Source organism: Odontesthes bonariensis, chromosome 21, assembly GCF_027942865.1.
Source record: "Odontesthes bonariensis isolate fOdoBon6 chromosome 21, fOdoBon6.hap1, whole genome shotgun sequence".
Classification (NCBI taxonomy): domain Eukaryota; kingdom Metazoa; phylum Chordata; class Actinopteri; order Atheriniformes; family Atherinopsidae; genus Odontesthes; species Odontesthes bonariensis.
The window spans coordinates 27,157,768-27,172,668 of record NC_134526.1 but is presented as its reverse complement, the minus strand read 5'-3'; the positions used below and the strand labels follow the sequence as shown (position 1 = coordinate 27,172,668).

Below are 14,901 nucleotides of genomic sequence, written 5' to 3'. Positions count from 1 at the left end.
GAATGACCAGATTTGACTTTAGCGTGTATGAACAACCGACACCGGCATAGGTGCTGTTGGACAGCTGTTCTGAAAGTGAGCCCAGAACTGATCTACATAAGCCTATAGAGCTTATTTTGGTTACCACGGTTACCATGGTGGATGTCACCATAATGAGACAGTCAAAAGCAGTTTACACTGCATTATCATCTTTTACGCCCTCTGTTATTTCAACTTTTTTGATAGACTTAATTAAAACACTAATTAATCACCCTTGAATATTTCTGTACGAGATGCCCTTTGCCTCAACCTTCCCACACTTACCTGTTGCAAATATTTGATCATATTTAAGATGGACATGTTTTTGTTGTGAACCTCTAAAACATATCTTTTGAATGTTTAAAGCCATTTTCAGGAAAATTGGCAGTGAAGTGGGCTTTAAAGCTTATAAACCAGTTTAGAGGGTTTTGTAAGCTGGTAAAAAAAAAAGCATCAAACAAAACTTAAGTTACATATTAACTTTCCTTTCTATGGAATTACTCATAAACCAGCTATATGTTCCACCTCTGTGGACTGAAGTGTGGAAGTCCCTTCTGTCCTTCATGAACTCAGCCTCTTTCGGGAGTCAGCCTGTGTCACCTGTGTGCTATGTATTTCCCATGACACTTTTCTTTCAACACCTCTAGGGCCGTCTCTACCCTTCTCCATTTATTTTGTAGTACCATTCATCATATGTTGTCCACGTGTGACCTACACACTGACTTTGAAGTTTCCCCCGATGTTCCCACCCTCTCCTGTCATCCAACTCCTGCTGTTTGTTGACCAGAAACCTGTCCGATTATACTGGTTTTCAACAATGAGGGTGTGTTTGAACATGTATATGGTGCTAACTTGTGCTGCGTCAGCAGAAGCCTGAGGGCGTTATGAGTGATACGTTTCATGAAAATGGGCTGCAGGGAGGGCAGGACAGTGGGGAAACAACATGAGAATCACAGGGGCTGTTTCATTGATTTATGGCCAAAGGCATCGCCATTGCCGCAGTATACCACAGCCCAGCAACCATACATTAAATGTCACGCATGTACACCCCTCTTCTCTCTTTTTTAGCTCCCTTTAACCCTCATGGCATGTCAAACAGCCTTTTTCTTTTTTTTTCTGTTGCTGTTTTGGCTCGAGCTCCTCTCCAATTTCTTTCCTTTTTCCCTTCCCTCCCCCCCAACACTTACCCCTTTGTCTTTTCACTCTGGCAATGCACATTCCACTGACATGCACACACGTAGACACACGTGCACACACGTACACACATGTGCACACACACATGCACAGACATAAACCGGAGCTGCAGGACCCCCTCCTCTTACTGAGAACATATTCACCACAGAGCAGTTGCGGCACGTCAAATTCCTTCTTTTGGCATTCTCCGTTGATTCCTGCACACAGACACACACTTTTCCAGCTGCCACAGTCAAGACAGAGACATCCCATCTGCTGATACTATAGGTAAGGGGTCTTTGTTCTATAAATTCATCATGCCACTTAAAGTACATAGTGTTCCTTCTTGGCCTGATCCATGTGAACTCACAGGGAAGTGTGGAGTATGCTTCTCACTGAAGCACCACTCTGTTATTTTCTGTAGCTTTTTCTGCACAGCAAAAACTTTTTTTACACTTTGACACTATAGTTTGATGTAGTTTGTACCTGTTTTATCTCTTGTCCTCACACCGAAAAGAATTGATGCACTATTTCTGCAAGAGGAAGTGCAAAAAGGGAGGTTTTTGTGTGCAGGTAGCCAGTTGGTTCACATGAAATGTTAATGTAATTTAGGGACACTTTTCACTGTGGAATATGAATGAGGAGAGAGGATTATTTTAGGGAACTACAGACACCAGTTGATGTGTGACTGGCATAAGAAATGAACATACATAGCGTTCATCTATGCGTAGATCTTTGAAAACAGCCTGCGGTAGCAAAGCTCACACAAGTAGATTTACTTACATGGCCTCACATTTAAATGCATATGTCAAGTTTGTAGATCTCTAGCAGGTTTGGAGTGACTGCTCAAAACATCGAGAGAGTGGCCCTTGGATGAGACAATCTGCTTGACAGAGTCAAATGAGAATATAGGTTATATAGGTATGTAAAGTTAAAGGAGTAGGTTTTACATCTGTTAAAGGATCAATTTGCTTTAAGTCACTTGAAGAATAGAACTCCTTATTCCACTCTGTTCCGATGCTTTGACTTTTCATCCAAAAGCTATGTTCCAGAGACCAATACCTGTAACCTGGTACCTGTAACACCAATGTATTCCAATTGTTCTGCTTCAGATATGAGTCTTTGTACTTTGTAATGTCAACTCTGTTAGATAATCCTATTGACGTTACACCATTTTCATAATAACTTTAATTCAGCAGATTAGAAACAGTTCCATTTTTTTTTTTTTAAATTTGATCAAATCATAAAGAGCTCACATAAAAAAAATCATTGCATGCACCATCAATTCAGTTAAGAAATGACTTGAATTCCATTGAATTTCCCTCTGGTTTAAAAAAATAAAAAGTTCCAAACTCTATCCATCTAAGACTGAAAACAACAGTTCCTGTTTGATTAGTTATGATGATGATTAGTTAACTAATTGACAGAGATGTGGAAGAAGATATCTGAACTTCAATGTAAAATATCAGCTGATTAAAATGATTAGCTGCCCTCTAGCTGCCCTCTGGGTCCAAACTTCGACTATGACCTTGGAAAAACTTGATGGCTCAGAATGTGGATGGTGTTGGCTAAATTCAGATAATACATCAACTTGGACTACAATATAGGGTATAGATGTGGATTGGGAGGTGGAGTGAACACCTTTTTTAATAGGTAACTGTTTCCATCTCCAACTTCCCAAGCGCTGATGTCAAAATGTCCTTGGGTGAGAAACTGAGCCTCATTGCTACAAAATATGTTCCTCAATTGTAAGTTTGTTCGGATCAAAACGTTGCTAAATGCATAAACTGTGCTGCAGGTTGAAAAATATTATAAAATATGACGAGCTGTAATAATGTTTTGACTGATTACATTACTCGAACTTTGGTGATTGACAGCCTTGCACTGAGATGAAGGCTGCACTCGATGCAAAATGCCATTTACATAAAACTACCATTAGATGGCAGCTTTGGTGGGTAGGCTAGTGCTGGTTGGAAGACTGGCTTGCATCTGCCCTGACACACACACACACACACACACACACACACACACACACAACTCATTTCACTCCACCACAATGTACTTATGAGGATAATCTGCTACCAAACCCCTAGTACACCACTGCTACACACATTTGCTGTTTGGTAAGCAGAAGATCAGGCTCATAGTTATCTTATATCGCAGTGGTTTTAGTGTATTCTGTAGGTTTTTATCTGTTTTCTTCAAGCATTAGCTCTACAGTGTGTTTGGAGCTCCTGTTCACACTGGACGTATCAAAATGAAATTCAGTCAACAAGGAACCCAAAACAGCCGCCATATTTCTGCCCTTGTTTCTCAATCCTCCTTGCCTGTGCATGGCTCAGGGTCACTGCCCCTTCACCCCTCCACCCCTCCACCCCTCTCCTCCTACCCCTAACTGCTGTGTACACACGTGTGCTTCCCTCTCACATGTTTTATCTCCTCCCACCTCCTCCTGTGCTCCCCTCCCCCCCCCCCCCCCCCCCCCCCTCCACCAACTCACTCTCATCCCCACTGTCACTCTCCCTCTCTCTCTGTTGGTGGCACTGGGATCCATAGGCGTCCAGAGGACAAGAACAGGACAGAACACGCAGCCTTGACACCACACAGCAACACCACCACAGACATGTCGGACTCTGAGACCGCCGCTGCCCCTGCTGAGGCCCCCGTCCCCGCTGCTTGTGCCAGCATCAAGGCAGACCTGGACAAATGGTAGGTGAAAATGATGTTAGTTGCAAGAAAGTTTCTTCATCATGGCAAACAAAGTCGTCATGGGAAGTTCTTCCCCAGATTCCATAATTGCCTTCAGATTCTTATACAGAAACGGTGGAGGAGCAGAAACTGTTTGCAAAGAGCTTGAGTCTTTCCTAACAAGCTGTCCAACAACTGCACAGAAAAAGAGCATGAGAACTGAGATTAAAATTGCTCAAATATTTGGAGCTTGTGCAACGACGAGGGGTTGGATGTGGGCAGCAGCATCCAAAAATGCGCCATGATAAAATGGAGTCTCATCAGCGGACATTGTGGTTAGCCCAGAAAGCCACCACGTCTTGCAAGCGGGGAAGTAACTGAATTTGACATTCGAATTGTTTGGTGAAAGGGGTTATAAAAACTTGGGGTTACGGGAGAGCGATTTAGGGGTTAACGATGTGTGGCAGCACCATGATGTTGGATGCTTGTCCATACGCTTGGATGGAAGCTGGGAATCTGCTTGCGTCGCTAGCCTCCTTTTCCCCAGAATACTTTGCGTTAGCTCCATCCATTTGTCCCTGCAGTCTCCTTTTGCCTCCTGTGGTGTCATCAGTCAGGGACACCAGCGAAGGGATATTAAAAGAGGTTTTTTTCTGTATTTGTAGCAGACACTAAGAACATAAATGACTTAATACTTCAATCCTTCAATAGCCAGTCTGTTTTTACAATTTTTTTTTTCTTTTTTGTGAGCTTTGACCTCTAATCCAGTCAGGAGCAATGTCATTGCAATTTGTGGAGGCAGATTTTGTGTTTGCTGCACTTCATGACTTATTTTGCAGGGTATACCAGCTAGGACTGACAAGTTTGCCTTTGACGGAATGTTTGGCCTAGATAAAGTGACCGTGAGTGAGTGAAGCCTTTAGATAAGACAGCAGTTTGAGGTTGGGGGGGGGACTGGCTTATCATGTGTTTCGCAAATTTAAGTTGAAGACCAGTGCCTTGGTCTTTGATATTTAGTTTGACACAGTTCTATGTTTAGGGTTTCAGGTTAAAAAAAAAGAAAACCTGTGACAAAGATAGATAGATGTAGTTACTTTTGTGTTAAGACACTGCAGATGCTCTTAGCTTGTGGTAAATAAGTAGGCCTTTACTAGAAACGCTTGCCAAGGATTACACCTAAGGATGTTTTAAAGTACAACTCAGTGTGTTTAAAGGTGACAAATGCTTTGCCACACATGCTACACACTGTATCAGGGCTTCTCGTGTATATTTGTCATTACATGGCTCATGTCAGCAGAACTTGAACTCATGACTGTAAAGAAGCTGAAAGTCAGGCAGCATCAGCTCTAATAAATAGAGCTTCCCAGCACACGTTAAGCTTCCTCTGTTAATCTGGGAGTCACAGTGGCCCCTCTTAGTTAATAAGATACCTAACCTTCATGACCCTAGATCTTTGTCCCTTTACCTCTCAGTAAAGTGAAATATTTAACCAGAAATTCATTTTGCACAATGTTCCCTGTACAAATGTGCCTATATGCAATAAATACATCAAGCATCAGTGAGGTCTAGTGGAATTTCTCTCCGCAGTCTATCTGAACCACATAAGATTATATGTCTATTCTGTTGTTATGTTTCAGATTATGCCCCCTGATGTTCAAGGTTATGAATTACATTTCTTTTTGGATTGATGAAAATTTCTTTGCAGCAACGGGAAAGGCTCTTTTTTTTTCCTGTCCAGTTTTATGGAAAGTTCACTTAGAAATACTGTAACAGAACAACACTAACAAGGGGGAGAAATCAATCAGTAGAATTTTCTATGCCCATGTAAAGTCAGTTTTGTGGAAAACATTGTTAAAATTATCATGAACCACTATGTATGCTCTCCATATGTTACAGGTCTACCCATCATTTCATTGCCATTCTTGGCTAAACATGATTATGAAGTTTTCAGTTGAATGTGTTCCATTTGACTGTCAAGCTCGTCTGTTGGCCTAATCGCAACTTTGTTTTCCAACTTCCTGGAACATAGTGGCATCTCGCGCGAAAACTGTTGCAAAAGTTACAATTATTTAATGTATTGATGGCACATTCTGGGAGAGGAAAAAAATGGAATATGGAGACATTACAGAAATGTATGACAAGTTTCAGCTCATTGGCTGTTTAGCTAGCTTTACTTTTGTGCTTCAGCCTTGTCCATTTAGCATTTAGCAGCTGAAAGCTACTTTCCTCCTACAGGAGTCCTGAAGTGGGGACCAAAACCTGAGCTAAACAGAGCAAACATTCAGCTAACTGTTGGATGTAATAAGATGGTGTCTGCCAATATATTAGTTATATCAATTTCAATAGCATTAATAATGTGTCAGCGAGGTGTTACAACCACCTTTAGTAAGGCAACAAGTTAGTGATGTTTAATGACAATATAGCCTTGCGTCATAATGCAAAGTTGACATGGTTCCAACATATTTTTCTTTTTAAAAGCAATCTCCTGCAGCTCAGCCAATAAGTTATGGGCATGTTATGTCAGTTGCTAATGTAGCCTTAAACTGCTAGCTACTGCTGACCTCTGCTCTTAGCAGCCCTCACTGCCATTCAAATGAACGTGTTTGAAGTCTGCCGGCAAAGGGTCAGGGTTACAATGTCATCCATTTAGACTGAGATGGATTAATACTTTGATCTTTATGGTAGTAAACCATCTTAACTATTTTAAATCTAGGTTTTATGATAATTCATATTCTATTTTTAGGTTTGCTTAAGAGAAAGTGTTCAAGTTTCATGTACTCAGCTCTCCCTTGGACTCCTGCCTTCTGCACTGCATTCCTTCTCCTCTACAACAAATGCTGCTACATAAGACTGTTTTTTTACTATGGTAGTTGAAATCAGACCATAATGCTCGCCACATCTGGATTTTATAATGAATTCCCAGCAACTTTGAGCCAACTATAGATTCAAAAAGGCTTCTGAGTGTAATGAATATTAGAAGTTGATGTGTATTTATAGCTTGTAAAAGTCATGGATATAGTATGAGTGAAACTGCATGTACGGGACACCATAACGTGTTCCCTGCCCTAGATCACGTTTCTGCTCCACTTGATACCTGCTGCTTTTAACCCAGGCCAGTCAAAAAAGCAAAGGCCTCACATTCACACTCAGCCAGAGACTGCATGGAGGCGGCCATGTTGTTTTTAGGCTCTCATGCTGTGATGATAACCATCTTTGTACTAGCACATTGTTGGATTAAATCTTTCATCTTTAATGGCAGTCTTTCAATCTGGTTTATTGGTTGAATTTTCCCCAATCTTTTTTTTATTATTATTTATCTTTATTTTATAATGGCAGGAATAGTTATGACCTTGTCAAGGTCGAACCAGCAAACACTGAAAAGTGAGGTGAGGAAAGAACTACAAATAAGTGAGGCCTTTATAATGTTAGGACATTACAGTAGGAAAATAAACTTTTTCTCTCTGAACATCAGTCAATTTACACTTCTCTTGCCAATTTCTCTGTATATGTATATATACACATGGACACATCCATTCATTCAAAATGTATGGAAAAGCGTGTCCATACATGTGTATTTGACTGCTACAGTATATTTATTTTATTTTATTTTTACTTTATGAAGTCTTTTAACCCCTTTCTTGTACCCTTTACTGTTAATATTGGCACTTGTTTGCAAGGTCACAATATTCCATGCAAACAACTGTGCAGCCTAGGGTTTTTCATTAGAGTTGCATACAGGCCTATGTCCCTTTCCCCTAGTTTTCCCCTCTACTAACTGACACACACACATACACAAGCTTACTGTTAGCCTGTAGTTGTATGTGCAGACATGCCTGTACATTCTTGTTGGTGGAAACCGTACTGGTTTTCAATGTGGAATTTGGTGACTCGGCAAAAGTCAGTAATCTGAGTGCATTGCTACTGTCGTCTCACACTAGCACCAGCCTCTTCCCGTGCAACCCACCAAACCATGTATCAGTGGCAGATCCTCTGCACTTCTGTTCTCCTTAATGATTCTTATCAATATGGAGCCGAATCCCTAGTTTGATGTTTAATCATTTACAAATGTTCATGTTCAGAAGCGTCCCACCAGCACGGAGCCCAGTTCAAGTGAACTGTACTATTAGTAGACCCTTGCTTTAGTTACACTACCATTACAGTTAAGACACTTACCATTACCCTTAAGTTAGGGAGCAAAGCAATTTTTATAAACTTTTTTTTTCAACATGAAATGGTGACCAGGAATAACTACATTAATTTTATATGACCATTTGTATTTCTCAATTAAATGAAACGATCTTACAATATTTTATAACTTTGTGTAAAAATACATTATGATTTCCTTTTGCAAAGAAATTGCAAAAAAGCAATTTTCCAGCTAAATTGGTCATTTAGTCACCACCTGTAAACTAGCTTGAAGAATATTCATGATGCAACGGACAATATTTTTCATTCAGGTGGTGAAAGGGAATCATGTGCCTACATTTGCATAGGAGGAGGTGCATTGAAACAATAAAAATCAGCAGAACTTCTTTTAAAGGGATAGTTCGCCTCTTTTGACATGAAGCTGTATGACATCCCATACTAGCAATATTATTTATGAACATTTTCTTACCCCCCTCTGCGTCCTGTGAGCCGAGTTCCAGCCTCGTTTTGGCGTTGACGAAGGTAGTCCGCCTCGTTTGGTTGGGGTGTAAAAAATAAAGCGCTTTGTTTCTCAAAACAATATCCGTTCAAAATCGTTGTCCAGGAAAAAGTCAGACCTCACAATCGCTTGACGCTATTTTCTCTCTACCTTGTATCACTACGGGCTATGTAGACCGTGTAGACCGAAGTGCAGACCGAGCAGTCCCCTGCTTCCGAGCAGCAAACACCGTAACAGGCGCGGCTGTCGGCAGGTGGCAGCCCGCATTGATATGAAGGTGGTTTTTGATGCTCTGCATTAATAAAGACTAGTTTATTATTTTCAATCAAAATCATTACAAAAATATCTGACTTGCATTTATTTTAAATTTTTTTCATATTTCCCAGCTTTTTAAAAGATCCTTTCAAATTTGCTTTGCCAGTGAATGGAAACCTGGAAAATTTGGCTAAATTACTTTCCAGACTTTGCAAAGAATTCAGTGAATCTATTTATTAAAAAAAAAAACTTTGATAAATTTGTTTAATGGTAACACAAGTGGCACATGATGAAACTAATACACCATAAACATCCCCAACAAAATATCCCAAAACTTATTTTTCATTTGTGTTTTTTTTTAATTGCTATCCTTTGCTTAAACAACATCATGTGTAATATGTTGCAGTCTGTGCCTCAAGGCACCCAGGGAGGCAGTGCTTCACTGCTCCTCACTCTGCTCTCCAGCAGACAATGAAACGGCAAGCTCAGCCTTTATAACAGGATCTTTTGACTAAAGCTTGGCCTTGCATCATCTTTTAACACTGCACCTGCTCCGTGAAATATTATGCATGTTTCTCCCAGAGGATTGACAACACCTTGCTCAGCCTAAATAATTCAACATTCATTTTCTGATTGTGTCCCATATACAGAGGACAGCGTCACTTTTCACTTCAGGCACAGCGGTCAACTTATTGACATTTCTGCATCAGGATAAAACTAACACTCTGAAAATTGGTTTTGGACAACAAAATTCATTACCTGAATGAATTTATTGCATTAAGCCAGTAACAAAAGCTTTGCTCCATGTTGCCATTACAACTCAGTTTTGCCCCTTTGACCCTGTAATGAGACCTTGCTCACATTCGTGCTTTCCCTCAGGAGATTACGTAATAGCTTTGATGGTGATGATGTCATCACCTCCGTACCCTCCCCTGCCTATGCATGTGACCGCCCTGCTTGGATGCTCTCTGTAATCCCACCATTCATTTGATATACATGCATGTTTACATGTTGGGACTGTTGCTGAATTGGATGACCTAATTACAATCAATGCATTCAATACAAAAAAAAAGACTATAAAGGAGATGGGGGGCGAAGGGTTCATAATTTTTTATATTCATAAAATATAAAGTACCTTAGAACTTCCATTAGGATTAGATTGAAAGGAATGTGTGTATGTGTGTTTTGTGGTGTTTGGTTGATTTTGTACCAGGATTATCTGACAACACACCCTCGGGGTTAGACCTTTTGCTGCTCTGATGGGTCATCAGCACACTGCATCAAATATAAGCACTCATCGACTGTGTTCAAGCACATGCATGTGTCCAGTCTACACTCAGTAGGCTCCATTTCCTCACACACCCTCCCAAACAGCACACAAACACACCATTTGCTCCATCCCACCTGGCAAGTAAATTGCTGAGTGATAATCTGGAGCAGCCAGCTGTGCGTTACATCATTGATGGGTACCCAGCCACAATGCAAAGACACAAAGCGGCAGACAGGGAAACTGTAGCTCAAGTGAAGAATCCAAATATATGTGACAGTAATGTGATGGTGTTGCTTTCCTTTTCTCATCCAGAATATCCCCCTGTTAAAGCCTAAAAATGAAACTGACATTTGTTGTTACATTACCGTGGCCATATTACCCATAGACATATATACATACGTCTATGATATTACCTAGGCCATCATGGAGCAACAGCTAGTTAGCTAACTAGCAACAGCTTATTACTGACACATAACCACATACTGTAGCTACAGTGTTAAACCTCAGCCAGTAATATTAAGTTCTATTTAACTGAATAAGAACCGAAGACTTGTGGACTAGCTTTTTCAAACAGTTTGAACTCTGAATGCTAAGCTAACTGTGTCTTATCTCCTGCATCATAAGTAGTTTTAGCTACCCTGCTAAATTCTTTGCATGAATTTAATTATTATGGTTCTTTCCTGATCTCGTAGAGTCAATGAGAAACAGTCCTGTTTACAAGTAAAGCAATGGAATGAATTATGCCTTCCCAAGCAAGTCGCTGGATCTTGCTAGATGATGTCACGTGCTAACTTTCTTCATTACGTTGCATTTGCATTCTGCTTTGTACCAATCTTTTACATCTGTTTGCTTCTCTACCACTCTCTCTGCTCACATATACTTTATGATGATACAGCCAAATTCCCAATAGAGCTGCTCTCATTCACATCTTTTTATGATGATTCACTCTGAGAAAAAGTTAGAAATGGGAGAATGTCTTGAACATTGAAATAAATGCCAGATGTTTGTCAGCTGTTGTGTAAGACCTGCTGCTCCAATTCTTGTGTTTCATTGTTCTGATGACATTACGAGTGTTTGAACACACTTAACACAGAGACAATTAAAGCCTGTAGTCACTTTCTTTTCAGTGACGTAAGTAAGGCTTGCTTTAGTAGTCGCTTGTGGATTTTCTTTTTTCTTTTTTAAGTCAGTTAGGGAACCTAGCGACAAATCTGCCAAAGAGGGCAAAACTTGGAAGCACTGACAAGTCTGGGAATGTTCTCAAGTGATATGTCTTAAGTCAGGGACATTTCAATCTCATGAAAACAAGTTTTAAAATCTGAAAAATTGCTTTTGATTACTCCAGTTACATTGTAGGTTATGTAAATTCCTGGTTTTGACAAGGATAAATGATGTATGGGAGGACTGAATGAAATTAGAATATTTGTTTTTGTTGTTTTATTTGAAGGAGTTTTGTTTGATTTCCCTGTGACCTAATAGAGCTGTAGAAGAATGAACAGTACTTAATGAGGCAGTCAATATCACTGACATAAATTGCACATATTAACACTAGATTACATGGTGAACTATTACCTGTGAATCCTTTCAGACAATCTGAACTCGGAGCTTACAAAGAACAAACAAAGCAAATCATTGAATAGTGGGGTAGCAAGAGAATAACTCAAAGCATTTTAACTATAAAGGAAAATACTGATGTTTCTCAATAATCTTCTTGATGTCAAGTGATACTGAGAAAACAGCAAAGCTAATGTTTTGGTGACTGACAGGGTCTGTTGTAAAGGACTGATGTCTTTGCTCTGCAAAGGTTGTAGATGGGGTTGGAGGAAAGCAGAACAGAGAGATAATGATGTCACAAGAGGAGCCAGATGATGGGTTTACAGTCATGTAACATGAAACCCCTCCCCCTGCAGATTCTCTTCTTACCTTCTGTTATCTCTGCATTATCATACAAGCTCCCTCCTTCCCTTCCTCCTCCCTCTCTGGTGTCCTGTCAAACATATGGGTTTGTCCACATGACTTTCCGTTTCCCTCCCTCCTCCTTTTGGCTCCCCTCCCTCTCTTCCTCCCTTTCTCCCACCCTTCCACTCCATCAGCCTAATGCACTGTGGCAGTGTCGGCTGCTGTGTTTGCTACTGAATGGGAGCACAAATTCATCTGCAAGCATGAATTCCCTCTTTCTCTCTTTCAACCCCCATTGTCTCATCCTTCAATTCTCTCTTGTTTCTGCTGTCTTTGCATTGACATTGCTTCTGGGTATGTTTTATGTCTGCCATTTAAATCTGTTTGCACCTGAAACAAGCATCTGTTTTGTCAACAGAAACTGGGCTTGGACAATGTCAATTCCATCCTCAGCTGCCTTAAGCAGAGTGCTATCAGTTAGAAGTTGTTTGTTAACCTGACTGGGATCTAATGAATATTAATCTCTCTTGCAGCGTGGCAGAGAAGGGAGCCGAGGGCTGCAAAGAACTGATGGAGGCCTTCGCTGCTTGTGTGAAGAGTGCTGCAGAGGGGACGTCATGAGGAGTCGCCCTCCAGTCTAATATGTAAGGATGTTACGTAACTAGCTGATTCATTCAGTCATTAACAGTTTGGTTGTAGTTTGTTTAGCTGGAAAAGCATTTTCTGTGACCTACCAAATAATGGGCACAAAGGGTTTAATTTGCAGCAGGAAATCCACAAGTCGTAATAGGTAGCAGTAACTTAAAAGAGTTCAAAAGAGTCATTAACTCTACAGTAAATACACAGGTGGACAATGAAATTTTACATGTTTTTCTCATTCCATCGATCAAAAGGAGGATTGGTGATGCTATGGTCATTTTTCAGGATGAGAATGCATCCTAGTACAGAACAAAGGTTTCTTCGCAAAAGGCATATCAACTCAATGACATGGCCAGAAAATAGTCTGGATCTCAATCCAAATGGAAATTCTTGGTGGAAATTGGAAAAGCTGAAATGCCAACTCCCGTGCAATAAAGGTGGAGCCTGATTGGTCAAAAATATCGTTTTGTCATTGTCGGTTTTCAGAGGTATGTTTTACAAAACTTGTATCTGTGATTTCTTTTTTTTTACTTTTTAAATTGGACATCTTCCAAGAGTGGTGATTCCATATTTTTTGCCAGGGGTTGTACAAAGCTAACCGTTACTTATCACCCACCATCCAAAACACTTGCCTAGTTTTGTCTCACTTTTTTATGAGCCTCAGGTAATATAAGCCTTACAAATTGTGTGTCTAATTCTTAACAAAATCCAGTTAGCTAAATAGGTTTAGTGCTGAATAAGTGATAAGGAGGGTAGAAAGGTGGAGCTTAGCTGTCCCTGTAGAAGTTGTATTTTTGTTCCACATTTAAATCTACATCATGAAGATGACATTTAATTGAAAATTCAATCCTCCAGTGTTCTCCTTGGGTTTCTTTATTAACAGTTTCAACAATTCCTTATCATCTAGAGCAAAATAAGATCGCTGAGTCATGAAAGAAAACCTGCTTTGTCACATCAGAAGTGCTGTTGACACAACATCGACACCTGACCAGCATGTGCATTGATTTACATGCCAATAAAAGATACATGTTTGAGAAACTGAAAATTAATCTAGAAGAAACTGATCAGAATTAAATCATAATATCATCACTGCATTGGATATACTGTAAGCCTGATGTGCATGTGGTTTCTTCAGTATGATTATCGTCTTAAGAAACAAAAGCTATTTGTTTAACATTGAACTGTATATTACTAAGCACATGTTACCATTGTGGAAGCTGAGAGCGTCTCTATTTTTGCTTGGGAATAACTGAAGTGATAATTAATTTTTAAAAAGCTGCATATACTCTGTAATTCATGCTCTCCTCCTTCTCTTCCAGGTCCTCTGCACTGAGTCCTCCAAGTTCCCAGCATTCCCTTCTGCACAACAGCACTGGACTGAATGATGACAACAACGATGATGATGATGAGGATGGTGATCATTGTGGGACACACGCTGTGTTGATCGGTCTGAGTTTGGGATCTGGCAGCAGTAACCACAGTTTCCTCCCCATGTCCCCCCCTGTTTTAGGCTTCTCTGGTGTCCCTCAGTCTTACCGCCATTCCCCCTTCTCCCCCTCTCCTGTTCAATAAACCGTATGTTGACAATTCCAGAGAGCCGACGGGCTGTGATGTAACCTGTCGACTTGAAATGAAAACTTATAAATGGAAATAAAGTATAAAATAATTGGTATAAAAACAGTTTGGGATTTCTAGCCTCTTGTTTTGCTATTCTGAGGGTGGCTGTAAGAAACCTGAACAAAGTCATCATTTTACCTTCTTATGTTTTGGAGCATGAACACACTTTATTCCCACGGTAAACAGACCAGAAGAAAATTTAGTCTAAATAGACTAAATAAATCTGACTGCGATTTAGTGGAAATTCATTTCCACCAAAGATTGGAATAAATTACCTCACAAAGCTGTTACCATTTGGACGTTAAGGGTAACCACAAGCATAATATTATGTTTTCAGGTGATTTTACAGCGTTTGGTTTGATATAAATGTCAGATGTGTATCAGTAGTACAGGGCACTGGATTAAACTGATGGGATTAAATATAACAGTTTCACATTGTGATAATACAATCGTAGAACTCTGCACGGCTAAAAATACAAAAAACAATTCTGAAAACTTTGGATGGTTTCTCATATTCAATAAAAACCTTCCAAATCTGTAATTTATTCATTTGTTTGAACTTTTACTTAACAGACATGAGTCAAAAATAGATAATCTTCAGCATATTCACTGACCAACTTCACTGTAGTTAATCAATATAGAGTTTGATGCCAGCAACACACTCAAAGTTTTCGATAGCGTCATGTTTTACATTGTG

At 40.0% G+C, this 14,901-nt stretch overlaps 1 long non-coding RNA gene across 2 annotated transcripts; it reads left to right on the top strand.

Moving 5' to 3' along the window:
• The first annotated feature begins 1,259 nt into the window (after window positions 1-1,259).
• On the top strand, window positions 1,260-14,267 carry LOC142370781 (uncharacterized). 2 transcript variants are annotated; one of them, XR_012767882.1, is made up of 4 exons: window positions 1,260-1,479; window positions 3,748-3,900; window positions 12,482-12,592; window positions 13,907-14,267. It is a non-coding gene; the product is annotated as an uncharacterized LOC142370781 (long non-coding RNA). The 2 variants fall into 2 exon arrangements; XR_012767881.1 differs by lacking the exon at window positions 1,260-1,479 and having other exon boundaries at window positions 3,700-3,900.
• Window positions 14,268-14,901: the final 634 nt, after the last annotated feature.